This window comes from Myotis yumanensis, unplaced genomic scaffold (assembly GCF_028538775.1).
Source record: "Myotis yumanensis isolate MYYU_CA2020_CCGP unplaced genomic scaffold, mMyoYum1.0.hap1 SCAF_15, whole genome shotgun sequence".
Lineage (NCBI taxonomy): Eukaryota > Metazoa > Chordata > Mammalia > Chiroptera > Vespertilionidae > Myotis > Myotis yumanensis.
In genome coordinates, this window is record NW_027223766.1 from 48,194,821 (window position 1) to 48,215,706 (window position 20,886).

Consider the following 20,886-nt stretch of genomic DNA (forward strand, 5'->3'; position numbering starts at 1 on the left):
TTTCTTTGGGGACGACGGGTGGGGACGGGGAGGCAGAGGGGGGAGAGCAGGCACTGGACACATGGCATCTCAGCATCCCTGCAGGGGAGGTTGTACCCATTTCACAGATGAGGGTCTGCAGGCGCTCGGGCTCGCAGGTGGGATTCTCTGCACTTCATCCGTGAGCAGGAGGTCAGGGCTGGGCAGGAGCAGCCCCAGGGACTTGTGTTCGCCCTTGACGTGTCAGTGTTGCGGCCCATGTCGGTCAGGTGCTTCCCAGGGGCCTCTGGGGGCAGATCACTCCATCTGGCCTGCTTTGCTGCTTCGCACGAAACCACTGGGCTGAGCAGGAGGGTGGCTGGTGGGGAAGCCCTGTCTGTTTGCCAGTCACTCAGAGAGCACTTGGCTTCCAGGAGGAGCTGTTGAACTGTGGCCTAAGTCAATGAGGAAACACGGCCGCCTCCCACTCTCTCGGGAGTGGGGGTTCAGAGGAGAAATGCCTGGTTGCTTGCGCCAGGGTTAGATGTGCCCCAGGCAGTGGCACAGTGGGACCAACTTTAAAAAATAGCAGCGCCAAGGGCTCCCTTCCCAGGGAATCTGATAAAATTGTGCTGGGAGCCACCGGCTGTCCATGCTTGTGCTTTTTGAAACAACCAGGCGGTCCTGAGGGGACCCAGGTTGAGCTGCAGTGGATCATTTGCACGTGTGCCCCGCCCTTGCTCAGTGCGCAAGTGCCGCACAGAGACCCAGGGGAACACATCCATCCGGCAAGACTGGGAGTGAGAGCCAGGGAGAACGCTACCAGTTAGTGAGCACCCACGGCTTCCAGGCGCTAAGCTGCGTGCACACATTTCTCTTAATCCTCCCCACACCCCTGTGAGGAAGATTCTGTAATGTCCCCATTTTATGGAGGCAAAAACTGAGGCCACAGGGATGAAATATCACGCCCAAAGCTACAGGGCTGGTAGAGTTAGAATTGGGACTGGACTCGGGTCACGTGTGATTCTAAAGTGTTGGCCCCCTGACTTGACTGCCCCTACCCCCTGCCCCCGGCTGTCCGTGGAGGCAGCTGTGTGTTGGGATTTCTGTCCATGTTGGAAGTCCCACCTGATTCCGCCCCTATAGAAAATGAAAGTTGCATATGACCCCTAGCGCCACGTGTAGAAACTGACCAAGTTGCCTTTTTAAGAAGGAAGTGCAGTATTTAAATTATTTCTAGGCCTCTCAGCAGAGTTTTGTGTGTCAGGAGGCTGGGCATTTAAATATGCACAGATCCGGGTTTTTTCTGTTCCTGTTTGAGCACCGTGGGTGTGTCGGGGAGGAGGAAGGCTGAATCTCACACCGCTCAGATGATCAGATACCGCCGGATGCGCCGTGGGGCCTGGAGGGCTGACGTCGCTAATACATGACCCTACGGGTGACTGCAGTTTCCATTCTCTGATTAGAGATCACGTTCCTTTGCCTTGATCTTCAAATGCCTCTTAAGGTTTTGATCTTTTCTCACATTGAGTTCTGTTTCTAGTGCCCCAGCGTTCCGCCCATTGTTTTCCCTACACGCTATTGAAGTTTTACCAATAAAACCCGTCATCATCGTCATCGTCATGATCAACATCAAGAGTGTTGTCATTTATTGTACACACAGAATGGAAATGGATGAGAAAGTGAAATCAATAATCTCCCCCCAACCAATCAGATTGTTTTCTGATGACATGTCTGCCCCTACATTAACTTATGATTATATTTAGGCATAGGTGTAGGGGATATTTTATAATCTTTTTATCTGACATTCTATCCTAAGCATTTTTTTCCCCATTTTGTTAAACACCTTATTAATGATCATTTTTAAGAGTGTGTCATGGTTCATCAGATCAATAAATCATATTCTAAGCCAGTTCTCTGTCATTGCAAATGAAGTTTCCTAGTAATTTGCTGTAATACTGACAGGTACTGGGAACAGCTTTGTGCATAGTATTCTTCTCTTCTTGGGAAATCCTTTAGACACATCCTCAGCAGATGGATTATTGAGTCAAAGGCACAGATTTATGACTCCGTGACCCCGTATTGCCAAATCATGTTCAAATATGGTTGTTTATGCTGCCACCGACACATGTAGCTATGTCAGTTTCACCACAGCCTCATCCACACTGTGTGTTATTAGCTTAAAATATTATCTTTCAATAGATGCGATTGGTCTCTTGTTAAATTTATATTTTTGATCCTTAGTGAGGACAGATTTTATTTTTCACCGGCTTGTTGACCGACTCTCTCTGGGAATGCTGGTTTTGGCCCGGCCAGGTTCATTGCTTTCAGGTTGAGCCAGCCTTTATTTAAAACGAGGGAGCTTCCAAATGGAGCCTTTGTGTGAAATGCTCATGGCTTCAGGGTCCGAAGGCTGGGAAGAAGCAGCAGGCTCCTTGCTCACATTGTCACGCTGTCACGTGGAGTCTGAGCTACCTCTTTTTTTTTTTTTTTTTTAAGTATTTTTATTGATTTCAGAGAGGAAGGGGGAGGGAGAGAGAGAATCACTGATGGGCTGCCTCCTGCATACCCCACACTGGGGACCAAGCCCGCATCCATGACCCTTGACCGGAATTGAACTCAGGACCCTTCAGTCCACAGACCAACACTCTATCCACTGAGCCAAACCAGCTAGGGCCTCTGAGCTACCTCTTTGTAGTCTCATGACTTCAGACTCAACCCTTGTCCTCCTAGACTTGTCTTCTGGACAAGGCAGGCTCTTTCTTCAGAGAGCTTTGAGACGTAACTCTTGCAGCTATTTTGGGGCTTCCTAGCTATAAAACAAAGAAGAAAAGTCTCTGCAGGTTCCTGTTCAATCTCCCTATGGTGGTACTGTCTGTGTTTCTAGATAGTTTTCTCTGATTTTCTCTTGCTGCTTCGACTCACCACATCCTGGGGGGTCGGAGGCTCCTTTCACCCCGCTTGGCTCAGCTGTCGGTTGTTGATGCCTCGGAGTGAGTCCTCGCCTAGCTCTCCAGCTGGGACCTTCCTCCCCAGGAAGGCCGAGGCTCACGGGGAGAGGCCAGGATGGACATAAAGAGCCTGTCCCTGAGGCAGACTGAGGTTTACAGCTCAGGATTTATAGGAATGCCTTCAATCCAACACGGGGAATACTTGGAATTTCACTTTAGACTTACAGAAGCTCACCGTCTTGTCTTGCTGAAGAAATCTTACTGGTCTTGTCTTCCCATCCTTGTCTGGAACAGGACTCCCCTGTATGGATATTCTTTTTAAAAAAATGTTTTTTTTTATTTTTTATAAAGAAAGAGGTGAGGGAGAGAGAGCAACATCGATGACAGTCATCAATTGGCTGCTTCCTGCATGCTCCTCCCCCCACCCGCCCCCGGCCCCTCATACCCCCCACCACACACACACACTGGGGATCGAGCTGGCAACCCAGGCATGTGCCCTGACTGGGAATTGAACCAGCAACCTCTTGGTCCATGGGACAATACTTAACCAACTGAGCCACACTGGCTGGGCTCTTTCCTTTTTTTTTTTTTTTTTTTTTTTTTAATATATTTTAATTGATTTCAGAGAGAGGAAAAGAGAGAGAGAGAGAGACATCACCGATGAGAATCATCAATCGGCTGCACGCCCCCTACTGGGGATGGAGCCCACAACCCCAGCATGTTCTCTGACCAGGAATCAAACTGTGACCTCCTGATTCATGGGTCGACGCTCAACCACATAGCAACACTGGCCAGGCTGTATGGACTTTCTGATGGTGGCATTGATGTTGCTTGTACCCCTCCCACCCTGGACAATCTGTGTCTTCCTTGTTGAATAAAATCAACCTCAATCACACTTAATGCCCTTAGAAGTAGAAGAGGGTGTGTGGGGGGAAGCAGGAGGGACCTGGGCAAAGGCCTCTGCAGGACACAGGACTTCGCACACAGCACACAGTCAGATCTGGCTGTGCCTTGGGGACTCACTGAGCCTCGTTTTACCCATCTGTCATTTGGGGACAATACAGCTGCCTTTCAGGATTAGTGATCACACAGAAAGGCCGCCAGTGCCCGCACTGAGGAGGCTGGAGATGACTGGCCGTGACGAGCGATTTCTGTGGGATTGATCTGTGCTCCGTGCTCAGGTTCCCTTGCTTTGTGTGTGCTGATTCTTGGGTTGACAGTTGACCTGTAGTCGCTCGAAAGCATCTTCACTTGTGAGGAGTCTCATTCTGCTTTTGTCCTCCCTGCCCGGCGAGAGAGAGATGACTGCTTGGGTGGGTGTACACTGTGGGCAGATGGAGACTCAGGCGAAACTTTGGACAAGACCCGTCAGAGTGTCTGGGAGCTGTGATTTCATGATAAGGAAGGGACTGGTTTCTCCTCCTTAGTTCCTTGCCTCTCTCGGTCCTAATGTTTGTGGGCCGATTCCTTTTCATGCCTCGAGGGCCCCTCATTCAGCCCCCGCCCAGCTCTGGGAGGTCATTCAGGGGAGACTGTCCCTTGGGAGGGAAGTGGAGGGCCTCTGCCTCGGTTGCTTCTCCTCTTGACATCCCTCTTGGTCTTCAAACCAGGCTTTGAAGGCAAGGACCTATGGGCTTCCATTTGGGGTGTCAAGCATCTGGGGTCACCACCTGCCCGCCCCCAGGGTGGGAGTCTCCTGCCCTCGAGTGTTAGATCTCAGAGGAGGTACCCAGCGCCTCCAGCCTCGGGACTGGTGGCCTGTGCGTGAGCCAGGATCCCTCGCTGCATCTTTGTCTGCGGGCCCGCTGTGTGCGTTTAGATGAGCCCCTTGGTTTCTGGAGGCCTCATTTTTTCTTTATTAAAATGAGAGCCCAGATGTTTGACGTTATCATACTTTCCTAAAGCCCTCAACCCCCTTGGGCATAACTGAAATCTATGAGCAGGCCTTCTACAGATAACGGTTCCAGGAGAGCTGTTTGGGTTACAGCGGAGCTATGGTCCTCTGCTGCCCCACCCCCACCCCAGCTCCCCCCAGGAGGGGCCTCACAGGAGATGCTTGAGCAGCTGGAGACAAGCCCTGGGTGGTCTTAGACCTGGAGCCTATGATTAAACAGCACCAGCATCTGCTGTGAGCACCAGCTATGCGTTGGGTGCGTGGCCTTGCCGGTGCTCAGCGCCTTCAGGCACTTTGACAGGCCGAGGCTTGGGGAGGTGGCTCTACCTAGCCCAGGTCACGCAGGAAGGAAGGGGTGGAGCCTTCGACCGAGCCCAGGGTGCTCAGCTGTAGAGTCTGTCTGCTCAGCTGTGAGCATTACTGCCACCCTGTGACTTGGGCCTCCAATTGGACCCGGGCATTTTGGCTGGCCCCTGAGGTCGGTTCTTTGACTTGTCACCTCTGATGGCCTCAGCATTTAGCCTTTTCGATGCTCCCAGTTCAGGGATGGGTAGTAATCGGCCAAAAGTAACTGTGTTTTCTACTACTTAACAAATCGTGTCTGTGACATCAGGTGTCATCCTTGTTCCAGGTAAACGTTATCCCTCTCCCACTGTCCTCATCACCTCCTCTTGTTTGTGCTAACACCGGGCGCCTATTTATTCCACTTGCCCTCAGCACTCCTGTGTCCTGGGCATCGCCTGCAGAAATGAGGACACTTGGTGGGCGAGGCGGGTGCCTGAATGAGGTGGCCCCCAGGGTACATCGTTCCTTAGGCGGACTGAGGCCGGTGTCTGAGGGTTGCCCAGAATTGATTCTGCTGTTGAATGGAAGCTCTGGGCATGTCCCCAAGTCCCACGCCCCCGTCAGGAGCACAACAGACTAGGGGTTCAAAGCGCCTGCCCCAAACCTAAGGGATGGATGGTTTAAGGGGTCTTCCATCAGTTCTGAAGCTTAGCTTACCAGCTGTCACCTCGCCCCTCTGTTCCATGACCCCGATGACTTCCTCTCACTGTAGGTTAAAGTCCCCAGACTGCAGTCCTACGTCCAGGACCTCCCATTGACTGCTGGCTCTGCTGGTAGTGGCTATGTCACAGTCCACATTCATGGCGTCAGATGTGATGGTTATGGATGGCTCACCCCCCTTACATGGCTGGGCTGTCTGTGATGGGGTGTTATTTACTCCCTATCGGATGAGCGCAGCCTGAATGCAGTTGCTAATGCTAGCATCTCGTTTCTCTTATTTCACCGGCCTTCCTCCGTTCCCTCCCTTCTTTCCGGCTGCTCATCGCAGGCCACCTTCTCTAGGAAGCTCTTCATGAGCGGCTTCGCTGTCATCTTCAGCGCCAGTGTTTCTTGAGAACTGTGATAAACGCTGTATGTGATTGCATAGTTCCACCTGTACCCGGTCATCACTACCTTTCACGTATTGCCTGGCTGCTTTAGACACGACTTCATCTCTTTGTCCATTCATCCATTCATCAGCTGATCATTCAGCAGCCGTTCTATTCGGCTCCTCTCCTATAGTAGATGCTGGGGAACAAAAATGAGGAAAGTGAGCCTCTATCTTAGGGATCTTGGGCTGATCCACACATAAAAACACAAAAGATATTTGTGGCTTCCTAGTTCTCATCCATTGATCATAGTGGCCTTGAACCTGGGCTTCAGCCCCTGGTCAGGAGGGTGCTCCAAGGAAGCAATTTCTATCTAGAAATGGTCTGATTGCCACCCTGGTCCTCGGGCCTTCGTCCTGGTGGCACAGGGCCTGAGCATCACTCAGAAGCACCTTCTACATGCTGGCTGGGGTCCCTGGGAAGCAGATGCTGAGATGTAGATTAGTAGGCAGGACGTTTATTAAGGGATGCCTTTGGGATCCACGTCTGTGAAACTGAGGGGACAGAGATCAGGACTAGGCAGAAGGAGAAGTCGAGTTGTGACAATGTCCCAGCAAAGGCCCCAGCCAACCTCATGGGAGCCCTGGAGCTGGGATGGCCCTTCAGAATTTCCCAGAATTGAGACGAGGTTTGGTCCATCATTGTAGGTGGGCTCCCCTGGAAGGATGCTCGATCTTGAGCAAGGTCATTGTCTTGAAGGTCACCATCTGCCAGCACTGTCAGCCACTGCTCTGGAGGGTGACTGGATGGATATGCCTGCATGATCACCATTTTATCCCTAGCACCCGGCATACGATAGGCACCCGGGATTTGGGGGGATGGAGTGTCTAAGCTTTATGGAAACAGCATAGTTAAGTCATCCAGCAAATACTTCCTATTTTAGCGATGATTTTGTTTTTGAGCTTTTCTCATTTGGGAGTGTTCACCATTGGCTTCCTGGAAGAGACGCTCTTTACTCTGGGGGTGTGACTTCCTGGTGGTTGGCCCTGGGCCAGAGTTGGACACAGTGTTTCCTTGGCTCCCTAGAGGATGACTCACTGAGATGGAGAGTGAATGGGTAAGGGATGTTTTTCTCGGGGAGGGACTCCCCCTCCAGCCAGCCTGTTGGTGCACCTGTCCGCCGCAGGAAATTCCCTGCGTAACTTATGCGCACTGACGTTTGAACTCCCGGTAGCCTGGAACTTCCCCAGGGGTCCCATTGGCCCAGTGACGTTATATCATCTCTAAGTGATTGGAAAATTGGAGGCACCACTCTGTTGAGCTGCCTGAAAAATACACATTTTCTCCTCTCTGAGTCACCCCACATCTACAGCTCGGGGTCTAAGCAACCACATGGTCACCCCCGCCCCCTTCCTGTATGTAAATGAGCTGTCATTGCAGTTCAGGAAGTAGAGCCTGAGCAGAGAGGAGATGCAATCAGAGATTTCTAGATCTGAGACACCCAGCCATTGCCGGCCCCGCCCCCGTCCTTTGCATGAGGCCTGAGTGGGGAAGGACTTGTTTGTATGGTCATCCCTCGACCTGGACTTGGACCGAAGGGCAGGCGCTGGACTCTGCAAAGGTGCCGCGAGGACCCGTGAAGGCTGACATGTGGCGAGTTGTTTACAGAACCGAGAGGCTGTTACGGAAAGCCATGGCTTTGATGTTCTGGGTGACAGGACCTGTGTCGGCAGGAAGGGAGGTTGTGGGGTTGCTTCACGAATGTGACACCCCTGGGGCAGGAGGGGAGGTGGGAGGATGCTTGCGAGGGAAAGTTGCATGTAAGTGTAGCTACAAAAAGGAAAGTTTGAGGTGGAGGTGAAAGGCCTCCATGCTTCTGGGAGAGCCGCCTTCCTCCCGCAGCGGCCACCACACCCTCTGTTTTGATGGGAGGCTTTGCCACGCACTTCACAGTTCACAAGCATTTTCCTACGTGTTCACGCCTTCTGTCCACACACAGGTGCAGCTGCTGGATGCCGTCTCACCCACACGTGCAGCTTCGAGGGGGAGCCTGGCCAGGAGCCCAGGAGTCTCTGACTCTAAGTCCTTTCTTTCTTTCTTTTTTAAAATATATTTTATTGATTTTTTACAGAGAGGAAGGGAGAAGGATAGAGAGTTAGGAACCTCAATCAGCTGCCTCCTGCACACCCCCTACTGGGGATGTGCCCGCAACCAAGGTACATGCCCTTGACCGGAATCGAACCTGGGGCCGGCGCTCTATCTACTGAGCCAAACCGGCTAGGGATCCAAGTCCTTTCTTCATGGGACAGTGGTGGGTCCTCACGCTGCCTCCTGGGGGCAGTGTAGGGTTTAGGAGCCCCGTTTGTTTCCGGGCTAGATGGCTGCCCTCCTCGGAGAGTGTGGGCACTTTCTAACCATCCTCTGCCTTTGTTTCTTGAGCTGTGCCTGGGGTGGTGGTGGTGGTGGTGGTGGTGGTGGTGATAAGACTCCCTGCCTGCTTCCTGGGTTGAGGTAGGGATGAGAGCATACCCCGTTCCTGCACACACTGGCGCCCTTCATTCTGGGGGTGTGTCAGAGAACTGTGCCAGGTAGGATTAGGGGCACACTTGAAGACATTCCCTGTTCAGTTCCAGGCCACTTCCACAAAGCAAGCGTCACAATAAAGCAGGTCACGTGAATGTTCTGGTCTCTCTCCTCCTTCCCCCGGCCCATGCACAGAAAAGTTATGTTAGTCCAGCCTGCATGGCTCAGGGGTTGAGCATTGACCTATGAATCAGGAAGTCATGGTTCGATGGTTCGATTCCTGGTCAGGGCACATGCCCGGTTGCAGGCTTGATCCCCAGTGTGGGGTGTGCAGGAGGCAGCTAATCAATGATTCTCCCTCATCATTGATGTTTCTCTCTCTCTACCTCTCCCTTCCTCTCTGAAATCAATACAAACATATTTGGGGGGAAAAAAAGAGGAAAGAGGTTATGTTTACACTCTACTAATCTGGTAAGTGTTCAGTGGCATTATGCCTTAAAAAAACAATGTGCATGCCTTCATTAAAAATGCTTTATTGCTAAAAAACGTGAACCGTCTTCGGAGCCTTCAGGAAGACATTGTCTTGACTTTGAAGACATGTAACATGCATGAAGCACAGTAAGACAGTTCCGCCTGCACGTTGGGCGGCTTCCCCGAGTCCCTGTAACAGCCACTCCAGTGTCTGGGACCTATGGCTGGTCTCGCCCTCTACGCCCTTTAGGGTGAGGGGTCTGTCGTCATTCTGGTCCCCCCACCTTGGAAAGGGGTGTCATGAAGGGGCAGGTGGGCACCAGGCCTCAGCATGGCAAACGGGGAACGGCTCACCTCCTCACACTCACTCAGAGCGGCTCCCACAGGGACAGGGCCCACTGTTCCCCTTTGTATTAGAAACAACCACAGCTTTCTGAAGAGGCCAGGCATTCGTGAGGCAAAACCCAGAGCGATAGTTTTCCACGAACAGTTCTACCCATCCCTGTCCCCAGACCTCCTTTTCTCTCCCCTAAAGACACCCACGTCCTCTGCTTGTGGGTCTCCCAAATGTTGACTGTGTGTGGTTGAACTTCTTGGAAAAGAAGGTATATGTCTGTGAGCGCATCCGTATGCAAGTATTGAGCGGCTTCTGTGTGCAGTGCTGGGGCAGTGCTGGTGGGGGACACCAGGCAGGAAGCTGGGGTCTCCACCCCCCACAGCTTCCTGCTGCAGCACCAGGGGACAGGCTGGTCTCAGTTCTGGCTGCTTCGTGGACCCAAAGTGCCTGCCTTTCCTTGAAGGTCTGTGGAAATCTCTGGGCTCGAATCCCAGATCACCCACCTTCCAGATGAAACACCAGGCGAAAGCCTCCCTCCAGCCTCAGTTTCCTGCAGCGGGAAATGGGAATAACAATAACATTTGCCTGGAGGTTTCTTGGGAGGATCACGTGACTGGAGATGCAGGCAGCTCTCCTGACACTGCCTGGCACACGTGAAAGCCCAGCTTGCCCTCTGCCCTCCTCCAGGTGCCTCCCTGGTGTGCTGCCTGCTTGCTGGCCAGGGGGTGGGCCCTCCAAGCCTGACCTTGGGGTGCAGGGACAGAGGAAGCCGTCCATTGGTCTTCCTTCGTAGTGGGAGGGGTGGTGGTTCAAACTAAGTTTCAGTGTCATCCTTTGTAGTTTTCCACCCAGTAAATCGTCGCATTTCTGCACAAGGTGACATGGCTTCGGTGAGAAAGGCTTGTGTTTGGGGCTCACTTGGATGGTGGGGACTCGGGCCTTTAGGTCGGTCACTGCCACCCTGCTCCTCAGCTCCGGGTCATTCAAATAGGCAGAAGCAATGGCAGGGATGGTACGCAGAGCTGCTGCGCACCCAGACTCACCACTGTTTACCCGCTCTTCACCCAACCCCCTTCACACACGCACACACACACGCACACACACACACACACAGCACACATATACAAGCACACACACACAGAACACATATATAAGCACACACACACAGAACACATATACAAGCGCACACACACAAAACACATATACAGGCACACACACCCACCCCACATATACAAGCACACACGCACAACACACATATACAGGCACACACACACAACACACATATACAAGCACACACACACACACACATGCACACACCGTTTTTTCTGAACCGTTTGAGAGTAAGTTGTGGACATGCCCTTTTATCCCTAAATCTTCTCCAACTCAGGCAACTGAGTGTTGCTTCAACTGCATTATCTAACCCACGGGCCACACATCATGTCACCAGTTGTCCCAATAATGGCCTCTGGGGTTTTCCTGATGCCAGAGCCTCTGCGCTCAGTGGCCACGTCTCCTTACCCCGGAGTGGTTCCCGGGCTGCTCCTGACCTTGACATTTCTGAGGCGTGCGGGCCAGTTGCTCTGGGGAACGTCCCTCGTTTTGGGTTGGGTTCTCCCTCTGAAAGGCGCATGCTGTTCCATTTGTTTAACTACGTGTCCTGTGATCCTGGGTGGTCCAGTGTGGCTGGTGGTCACTCCCACGTCTTGTCCACGAGCAAACTGAGGCGTAAGGAGGTCAAGCAGTCAGTCTTTGGCCGCATTCCCAGGAAATGGCCGTGCTGGGATGCAAATCCAGGATCATCTAGTCTGCCTGCCCCTCAGTGGGAGTAATGGCAGCAGTGAGACCCCAAGAAGAACAGGTATTAATCAAGCACTTGCTGTGAGCCAGGCATTGGGCTAAGCATCCTGCATGCACAGCAGTGGGTCCTCTCCCCATCTTGGGAGGCAGCTGCTCTGAGTGGCCCTGATTTACAGATGAGGATCAGAGAGGTCAAGTAGCCTGCCCAGGGTGCACAGCTGCTGACGGGATGAGCTCTGCCCCCGGCAGCCTGTGTCCCGAGTCGGCACCTGTTTCCCGTGCACTTAGGCCTGTTGGATCTCAGAGTCAGCAGGCGCGTGAGGCAGGCTCTGCTGACCCCCCCGTGATTGTCCTTTCCCAGGGCTTCTCTGGGGGATCGAGCACCCCAAGGCTGGGGCTGCTCTCAGGGTCTTCCCCCCTGAGGTGCCTTCATCCACCTTTGTGGTCTGTTTGCAGCAAGCAGAGGATGTTTGAATGATCTCCAGGCCAAGAATCCTACGGAGAAGATGGCACTTTCCTCGCCTGAGTTACCACGTAGTCATTCATCTGACGGCTGCCTCAGCGTGTCCTGCCGAGCAGCCAGGGCCCCTGCCTGTGGGGCGGCTGGTCTTGGCTGTTCACCTTCTCCTGGGAGAAAAGAAGCGATTACCACCCTGCCTTTCGGGTCGTGGGGAGGAATAGAACAAGGAAGACCCTGGCAGAGCGAGAAAGATCTCCGAACACAATGGCCAAGGGGCCTGTGTCTGGGCCCCCATCGCCTCTCATGTCCTGGGATCTTGGGGGTCTATCTAGGTCTACCTGTCAGCATCCCGAGAAAGCCCGTGGTCCCCTGGTTCAGGTGCAGGGCAGGGTTTGTCTGTCAGCCGCAGAGCAGGGGTCTCCCTGTCCCGGGACGGTGTGGCAGGCCGGGGGGCCTGGGAGCAGCAGCCTCTGGGCCTTCAGGCTCAGGGCTGGACAGGCTGCGTGTCGCCCCCTCTGCTCCCTCTTCCGCTGGGCTGGCTGGATCCCGAGGAAGAGGGGCCCAGTTAGTCCTGCCCCTGCGCTGGGCCAGTCTCCTTCTTCCCTGGCTTGTCTCTACGGGTGGGAAGCTACCCGACAGCCTGCCAGGCTTGGGGCATTGACGTGGGGCGGCGACCTTCCCTTCTGACCACCCTGGCCGGTCAGGACGGCCTCCCCAAGCTCTGGCAGCGAGCCTCTGGCTGGGCCCGTTCCCGGGAGAAACTTAGAAATTTTAGTTCCCTAATTACCACGGAACATTGCTCCGTGGTTTAAAACATTAATTAAAAACATTAATCAACTTGGCCGCCTTGGAAGGAGGTTTTTTTTTTTTTTTTCTGGCAAGAGCTGACTTTCTGGGTTGTTGCTGCCCCCCTTACGAGGAGGTGGGGCTGAGCTTGCAAACCAGTGATTCAGCCACACATGGGGTGTGTCGGGCAGCCTCCTGGGCCTCTCTGAGCTTTCCTTCCCACGTCTGTGAAATGGGCACGAGGGTCGGACTCTGACCTGACCTCCTGGGGTCACCGTGGGAGCTCAGTGAGGTCCCGGGAGGATATTCCTCAGCAAAGTGTCCCCTCTGGGGGGGCTAGTCCGTGGCACTGCTGTCAGGATTTGTTGCGTGTCTCTCGCCCCTCCCAGTCTCTGCAGCGTAGCCCGCCTGCACGGTCTCGTGTGGCATGCCTGGGAGCTGGCAAGGGTTACCATCTGCTCCATCTTGCAGATGAGTAAACAGAGAAGGAGGGCCGTCAGGCCTGGAGCGGAGGCTGGTGCACACAAGCCCCAGACTTTAGCTCCATTCTCATTGGCTTCTCCTGCTCCCCGCGCCCTGTGTCCTGAGCCACGACCCTGACCCAGTCATCGTGGGGAGACAGGAAGAGGGGTGGCCTTGTCCCTCCTTATGGGGAGGAGACGAAGAGTTAAGGCCCCAGCACCTGCCTCAGTGGAATGCCGATCACTGGCGTTCCTAAGCGTTTGTCACGTGCCAGGCCCCGTGCTCAGCTGTGCAAAGGTTCTTGCTTTGACACCAGACCTTTAAGATGAGGAACTGAGGCTCAGAGAGTCGCTTGCTCAGGCTCCTAACAGGACGTTGGCAGTAGAGCTGGGATGCCAACCCGGGCAGCCTGACCACGAGCCCACAGTCAGCGGGGAGCCCGGCAGCTGCCCTTTGGGGTAGTGAAGCCAACGCATTTGACCAGTTGCTCAATAAATGTCAGCTCTCCCACTGCTTCTTTCGGGGCATAAGGCCTGGGAGCGAGGGAGGCTGCCCGAGGGGGAGTGTGGGTGTGCGAGGAGGCATCTTTCTGAGCGCGCTGTCAACCTCGGGGACTTCTCCGAGAGAGGGGGTTCCCCGTCTCCGGCTGGGAACCGGCATTCTGAGCAGCGATGGCTCCAACCAGCCCTTGACGGGAGGGGCTGCTGTCGGTCCCCATCACACAGACACATCCACGGGAGGAGGTGACAACCAGAGGGCCTCACAGAAGCAAATGGTGGCACAGTTTTCCTGGAGGAGAGAGGGGATTGATGGTGGGGAATTCTCTCTGCCCTTGGGGCAAGGGTACTTCTCTGGCTGTTTCTGGAATGGAGGGCAAATTCCCCTTCAGCACTTGTCAGTCTTCTTTATTCCGAGTCTGTGCTCACGGGAGTCCCATCTGCTCGGTGATTTGGCTTCCAAGATGCTGTGGAGTTGGGGATGCGGGGGGCGGGGTGGGAGGGGGGCGCAGGATGGAGGTCTGGAAGGATCGCTCCATGGTGATGTAACCGTGTGGTTTTCTGGGGGTGCCACACCGTCCCTTGAAGAAGAGAAGTCAGTGTCAGAGCTCACCTGGGGAGCGCCTGGTCCTGCTCCGGGGAGTCTTAGGGGGTCCTCGCAGTGCCGATAAGATTAGGGGTGGCCGTCTCGCCCCTTTTGGCCACCTCCTGCAGCTGCCTCGATGATCAGCTAGGATAAGAGGCCCTGGGGACGCTACACAGTTGTTTGTTCCCTGAGTAATTCATGATGTGCACGGATTGCATGCTAGCAGATCACAGTGTGGGGCCCAGATAAAAGTTACAACCAAGTTAATCTGAGACAGCTTCCCGGGTTTCCATAAGCCCTGCCTCCTGGGGAATGGCTTGGGCATTTGGGACAGGCCGTCCTCAGAATGAAGTGATTCCATGTTTCTATTCCCCACCCCCACCCCCCCGAGCCAGAATTCCTGGAACCAGATGAACTCAAGCTTTAGCGGGGAAGGGCCCTTGCACAGGGTGGATGGGGGAGGCTTGGGAGTCAGGAGACCCGGCCGTCAGTGCTGGCCTCACCTCGCATGTGATCTCTGAAATACGGAGCTATCAAAAACTCATCTCATGGGACTGAATGGCTTCGTGTATTTCACTGTACATCAGGGTACTTGACACATCACAGTTGCTCAATAAATGTCAGCTCTCCCACTGCTTCTCATTTAGCTCATAGTATACGGGCACTTCTTATTTTTTTTGTTGGGGGAGGGCTTAATCCTCACCAAGGGATATTTTCCCATTGATTTTTGGAATAGAAGGGAAGGGGAGAGACAGAGAGATAGAGAAACATCCATGTGAGAGAGATACATTGATTGGTTGCCTCCTGAGTGCAACCGAGGTACGTACCCTTGACCAGAATCGAACCCAGGACCCTTCAGTCCACAGGCCAACACTCAATCCACTGAGCCAACCTGGCCAGGGCGGGTACTTCTGATTGTTTAAGTGAATGAGATGTCTCATGTGGACATTGGTGCTAATCATTCTCTGTCCTTTTCGGATCTATTCTCAGGATCCTGGGATTTAGGTGCCTTTCGCCAGAAAACACACGTGTCCATTCAACACTCCGGAGGGACCTGAGCGCTGGCCTTCCCTGGACTCCAGCGGTAACGCCTTGAGCTTGGAGGAGGGAGGTAAGGAAATGTCTCCTCTTGAGCCCTATGGGACGGGCCGGAAGTGGCTTTTGGCATTGGTGATGTCTAGCAACTCAGCTTGGGTTGTGGCTCTTGACTTCTCGGCCTGGCTCCCTGGGCAGCTCTGCAGGGCTGGGGCCGTCGGCTTCGGTCACCTCATCCTGATACAGGGGGCCTGGCTCTGTGATCGCCTGTGCCGTGTGCCTTGGGAGCTCTCTCTCCTTCAGCCCCTAGTCGTGGAAGGAGCCCCCATTTCCGAAGTGGCGCCCCACTCCTTCCCTCCTGGTGGAGGGGGATGCTCTGGCGTCCGGCTGAGACATGTGGGGGCCATACCTGGGAGAGGATGGGAAGAGGCGCTGGGGTTAGGAACCAGGTCGAAACGCCTTTGGGGGCACCCGGATGACGGATTCCTCCCTCCCCACCTCTTTGAAGCGCCTGCTCCAGCCACGCCGGGTCTGAGGCTGCCTGCGGTGAAGGCTGGAAGTGAACACGGAGGCTTCAGGCAGAGCCAGTCCTTCCTGGTTTTACTCCTGGCCGCCCCTTGGGCAAATCACCCAGCTTCGCTAAGCCTCGGTTTCCTCATCTGTAAAATGGGGGATCCTCTTAGCACCGGCCTCCGGAGGGGGTTGTGGGTATTGAATGAGACAGTGGAGATTAGGAGGAAAGGCTCTAAAACCAGAGTGTTTTGTTTTTGTTTTTTTAATTCATTAATTATACCCTGTAGAGGTCCTTCCGTGCAGCAGGCTGGTTTAAAGTCCTTGGTCTGCTCTTCTCTGTCCTCCCACCAGCCTCCAGATCCGCTTCGGGAAAGCTGGGAATCGCCTTGCAGACCCGAGCAGACCTGGTTGCTCCCTCCCCTGGATGCAGCCGCTATTTCGGGCTGTCTCCATTCTTCCCCTGCCCGTATACTCAAAACGGCTGGTGAGCTTGTTCCCGCGTGGACTGTCTCAGGGGCCCTGAGATCCCGGGGTTGGGCCTCCCATTGTGCGTCCTGTAAGAGCAGATGGATGAGGCATTGGAAAGGAGGCAGTGGAGAGGCTGGGTGGGGGGTGGGGGTGGGGAGGGATGGGAGAGAGCTACAGGGAGAACCCAGAGAAGAATGTTTTCGGGATCACTGGAGGAGGTCCGTTGCAATTGCTTTTTAAAGGAGAGGTTGAAGGGAATGAATAAGACAACGGAAAAGGAGAATGGTTCCCATCGCAGATTTGAACACTACGCAAGGGCGGACAGGTGGATGAGAAAGGTGGGCTGGCTGGTGTGCAGATGGCCGGGGGAGGCAGGACGGGGAGGGAAGGAGAGAATGCGCTAATGCGGCGCGAGTGCCATCTTTTCCTCATGCCTGGAATTTGGCAGGGTGCCTTGTGTTCAGCAGCCTCAGGGCACAGGGGGATGGAGAGCAGAGGCCTCGCCCTTCAGTCATAGTGGGGGGCATGCTGGGGGGCTGGTGCACATACAGGACACTCCAAGCTCACCAGGTGTGTGGGAGGGAGGCCTGGGGCGGGGCCCTGCTCCCTTGGGGAGGTTTCCCAGACCCTCAAAGATGCATGTGAGTAAGACCTGGGAGCTGAGCGCATCTGCGATGAGGCAGCCTGTCTGTCCCACGGACGTCCGCACCCCCGAGCGAGCACTCACTGCATTATCTGATGTCACACTTCTGCCGTCAGAACCCACCTGCAGTGCGGGCGGCGGCCGGGCTTCCTGTGCACGGGCTGCGTGCCTGGTTTGGCCCTCGAGCCCTCGGCAGGTCCTAGAGCGGTGATGGCGAACCTTTTGAGCTCGGCGTGTCAGCATTTTGAAAAACCCTAACTTAACTCTGGGGCCGTGTCACATATAGAAATTTTTTGATATTTGCAACCATAGTAAAACAAAGATTTATATTTTTGATATTTATTTTATATATTTAAATGCCATTTAACAAAGAAAAATCAACCAAAAAAATGACTTCGCGTGTCACCTCTGACACGCGTGTCATAGGTTCGCCATCACTATCCTAGAGTTTGTTTGTGGAGCCCACCCTCCCGCTCCCGATCCAGGCAATGGGCTTTGGGACAAGTGTGGATGCAGACCTGCGGCAGCCTTTTCCGGGGTCACACTCCCTGCAGCACCCCGAGGGCTGGACAAGCGGCTCCTGCTGCAGGGCAAGGGCGGATGGGACTCCGGTCCCTGGGGCAGAGGATCCAGGGGTTCTCAACCTGTGGGTTGCGCACAGTGAAAATACATCCTGCATATCAGATATTTACATTGCGATTCATAACAGTAGCAACATTACAGTTACGAAGTAGCAACGAAAATAATTTTATGGTTGGGGGTCACCACAACATGAGGAACTGTATTAAAGGGTCGCGGCATTAGGAAGGTTGAGAACCACTGATAGAAGCTGGAAGAATTGTTGCTCGGGGCTGCAAGCGTGATCCTGGTGGCCTGCCTTCTGTGGATGGAGAAGAAGCTTGGTAGGTCTGACTGGGGGTGATGGGAGAGGGGTTTCCCCAGAATTCAGCTGCTGGGAGCAGGCAGAACAGGGGTAGGTGCTGGATTCAGGCTGCGTAGTCCTGAGCGTCCGGGGAGGAGCTGGTCTGTGATGGGGGCTCTGATCCAGGACCGAGCACCTGTGCTCGTGCCTGTGCTCCTCCTTGTCCTAAGGGCCCCGTTCTCCCGCCTGCATCCCTGTCTAGAAATCAGCTTCCTGCCAATGGGAGGGCACCTGTGCCTTTCCAATGCGCAAGCCTGGGCCATCTGACTCTTCCTGCCATAGAACAGAGGTGCCAGGAAGCTGGACTCCACCTTAGCCCCGCCTCCCCCCCCCCCCCCCACCCCCTACCCCCACCCACAACCCCACACCCCGGACCCTGGGCAAGTCCTTTACTGCTTTTCCGGGCTCTCTTTTCTCAGCTGTAAATCAACTGGCCTCCACTCTTCCACCTGCTTCCCTGTCCAGCTCCTGACCTTCTCAGTGTCACTCTCTCATCCAGGCCCCTCCTTGGACCCGCTCACAGGCTGGGCTTCTTCCCTTTGACCCCCACCTTGCTTTTGGACCCCTACTCTGGAGGCATCTCCTGGCTCCTGACTGATACTTGCAAGCCAACCCCTCGGGCCTCGGTCAGAGGGCACTCGGTGGCTCCTGCCCACGGAGGACAGGAGCCAGGCTGGCTTCCAGCCACGGGTACCCGTGGAAAGGTGGCTGACCGTCCTACGGAAAAGACTGCGGCCCATTCGGAACCCTGCGTTGAAACAGAAATGTCTTTTGAAGATGCCTCTGGTATTGGCCCACTTTATTACTGCTTTTTGTGGTTTCATATTGAGGTTTTTGGCTCACTGCATTTGACCGGGAGTTTATTTTTAGTAGCGAAGGCAGTTCAATTAATGTCTGCACATGAGAGCAGACGCAGAGGAGGGATACGTAAGTCTAGGGGAAACGGTGTCTAATTTTGCTGCTTCTGATAAAACCACGCCAGCGGACACAGCTTCCTCGGGGGTGCCTGCCGTGGGCTTGTGCAGAGGCTGGGAGCGGTGGCCGAGCTGTCTCTGAAAACGAAACCGTTTCTGGGTTTCCTTCTGCCCCACAGCTGGCCACACGGTGAATGAGCCCCAGTCATTAGGGCTGATTGTTCTTATAATCAACACTAGAGGAAAGGCTCGACTTTGGGATCCCCAGCTCCTGTCCATCCCCGCCCCCGCCACCCGAGTGGGTTTCATTCTGTCTTCAGAAGCAGCATCCGACTTCTCCCGGATTGGAGATCAGATCTTGAGGGAAGGCTCTGGGTCTGGTTCTGGCTCCTGCTTCAGCTTTTGGCTCCAAGACAGGCACACAGGACGTGCCTGGGGGAGACTCTCTCGGATGGACGGGACTTCAGGACCCCGGGTTTGGTCTCACAAGGCAGACACGGTTCCGGAAGGACGTCAGGGGCTCCTCAGTCTGCTTTGGGCAACAAGCAAGCACTGCGGCTGCTTGGGACTTGATAGTTTATCAGGTTCTTTCTCGCCCTTTCTCCTCTCTCCCTCCTTTGATTCCACGACTGTTTACTGGGAACCTGCAGCGTGCCACTGCGTGGGGTGCCTGGAATCAAGGGGAGAAGAGCCAAAAAGCCACCCTTCCTGCTGGGAAGGAAACCCCCAGACGGATGGGCTCCCTGCGGTGATGCGGTGATGCGCGGCTTGTGTGCCTCCTGCAAATCCCTCTGTTGAAAACGGCGCCCCAGGGTGATGGTAGCAGGAGGTGGGGCCTGTGGGAGGCAACCAGGTCAAAGTGAAGAGGGCGGAGCCCCAGGAGGGGATGGAGGCCCTGCTCAGAGGAGACACCAGGGAGCAGCTCCTCTCTCTCTCTCTCTCTCTCTCTCTCTCTCTCTCTCTCTCTCTCTCTCTCTCTCTCGTCTCCACACTGTGAGGACACAGCCCAGGGCGGCTTTCTGCACACCGGGAACTGAATCTGCCGGCACCTTCGTGGTGTACTTCCAGCCTCCGGAACTGGGAGACGGAAGCTGCTGTTGCTTCAGCTGCCCGGTCTCTGGTACCTTCTTACAGCAGCCTGAGCCCAGACACCAGACTGCACCGATGAATGGATTGGAGCCTCAGGGGTGGCGTTAAAGGGACCTCCCTGCTAGCTGTGATGGAGCTCAAGTTCCAACAGGCATCTTCTGCATCCAGGCACCCAGACCCAGACCCCAGCCCACCCTTATCTCAGGCGGATCTGGACTCTCCTTGCTGCTCCTCACGCCCCTCCCTCCCCCCTCTCTCCCCTCTTCTCTCCTTTTTTCTCTGCCACCCCCCCTTTCCTCCTCTTCCAGCTATTTTTTTTTCTGAAAATGAGGTCAGTGTTTGGCCTCAAAGACTTCTAGGGGCATGTTTCTGCTGTTGCCGAGCATGGGTACCCTGGCTTCATGCCCGTGAGCAATCAGATGGGGGACCTTTAAAAATATTGGGTTAAGGAAAAGTTTCATGAAAATAGAAAAAAAGAACAAGAAAACCCAACCTAAGTGCCATCCCCCTGAGCTTGCCTCCTCCCTGAGTATCAGCTCTGCCCTGCTGGAACGGGAGGGAATGAGAAAGTGACTGGCCGTGGGGGAGTTGGGGTGGGGGTGGGGGTCTGCACGGGGCACCTGGAAGGAGCCCTGAGCCCAGGTCTCTGCTTTTGCCACCTGCCAGCTCTGCACTGAGAGGAAGGCTCTGCACTAGGAGGCAGGCTCTTGGCACATCCGAGCCTCGGCTCCCTCCTCTGCAAAGCAGGCTGTTCTGAGAGCCAAATGACATGATTGTCTGCGAATCCTCCAAGACGCTCACCTAAGATGCTCCACCAATGGGCGTTGAGCTGACACATCCATCAGCCATTTGCTCCGGGTCTTTGAACCTGATTTCCCCCTCGGCTATAATTGAAAGCAGGGGACGGGATGGCCGCCACGGGCCCTCCCCGCTGACACACTTCACGTGTTTGCCAACTTCTTTTTCAGGCTGCTAAAATGTTTGAGGTTTTTTGGAGAACTGTGAAAGATTGTCACCAGGAGGAACAGAAATTAGAGAAAGTATTCCAGATGTCATCATTGTTTACCTGTACCTCCCACACTTCCACTCTGCGACGCACATCCTTCACACGCCTTTTAAACACAAGCTTTACTTTTAGAACAGTTTTAGGTTTTTACCGAAAAAGTGTGAACCTCGTTGAGAATGGTCCTTTATGCCCACATCTACT

General features: G+C 54.4%; 1 long non-coding RNA gene across 2 annotated transcripts in view; it reads left to right on the forward strand.

The window, feature by feature from the left end:
* LOC138993216 (uncharacterized) overlaps positions 1–20,886 on the forward strand; it is a 313,834-nt gene that overhangs the window by 103,820 nt on the left and 189,128 nt on the right. For both annotated transcript variants that reach the window (XR_011468251.1, XR_011468250.1), the window contains one exon: positions 15,086–15,206. This is a non-coding gene — a long non-coding RNA (uncharacterized lncRNA). The remainder of the gene's footprint in view (positions 1–15,085; positions 15,207–20,886) is intronic.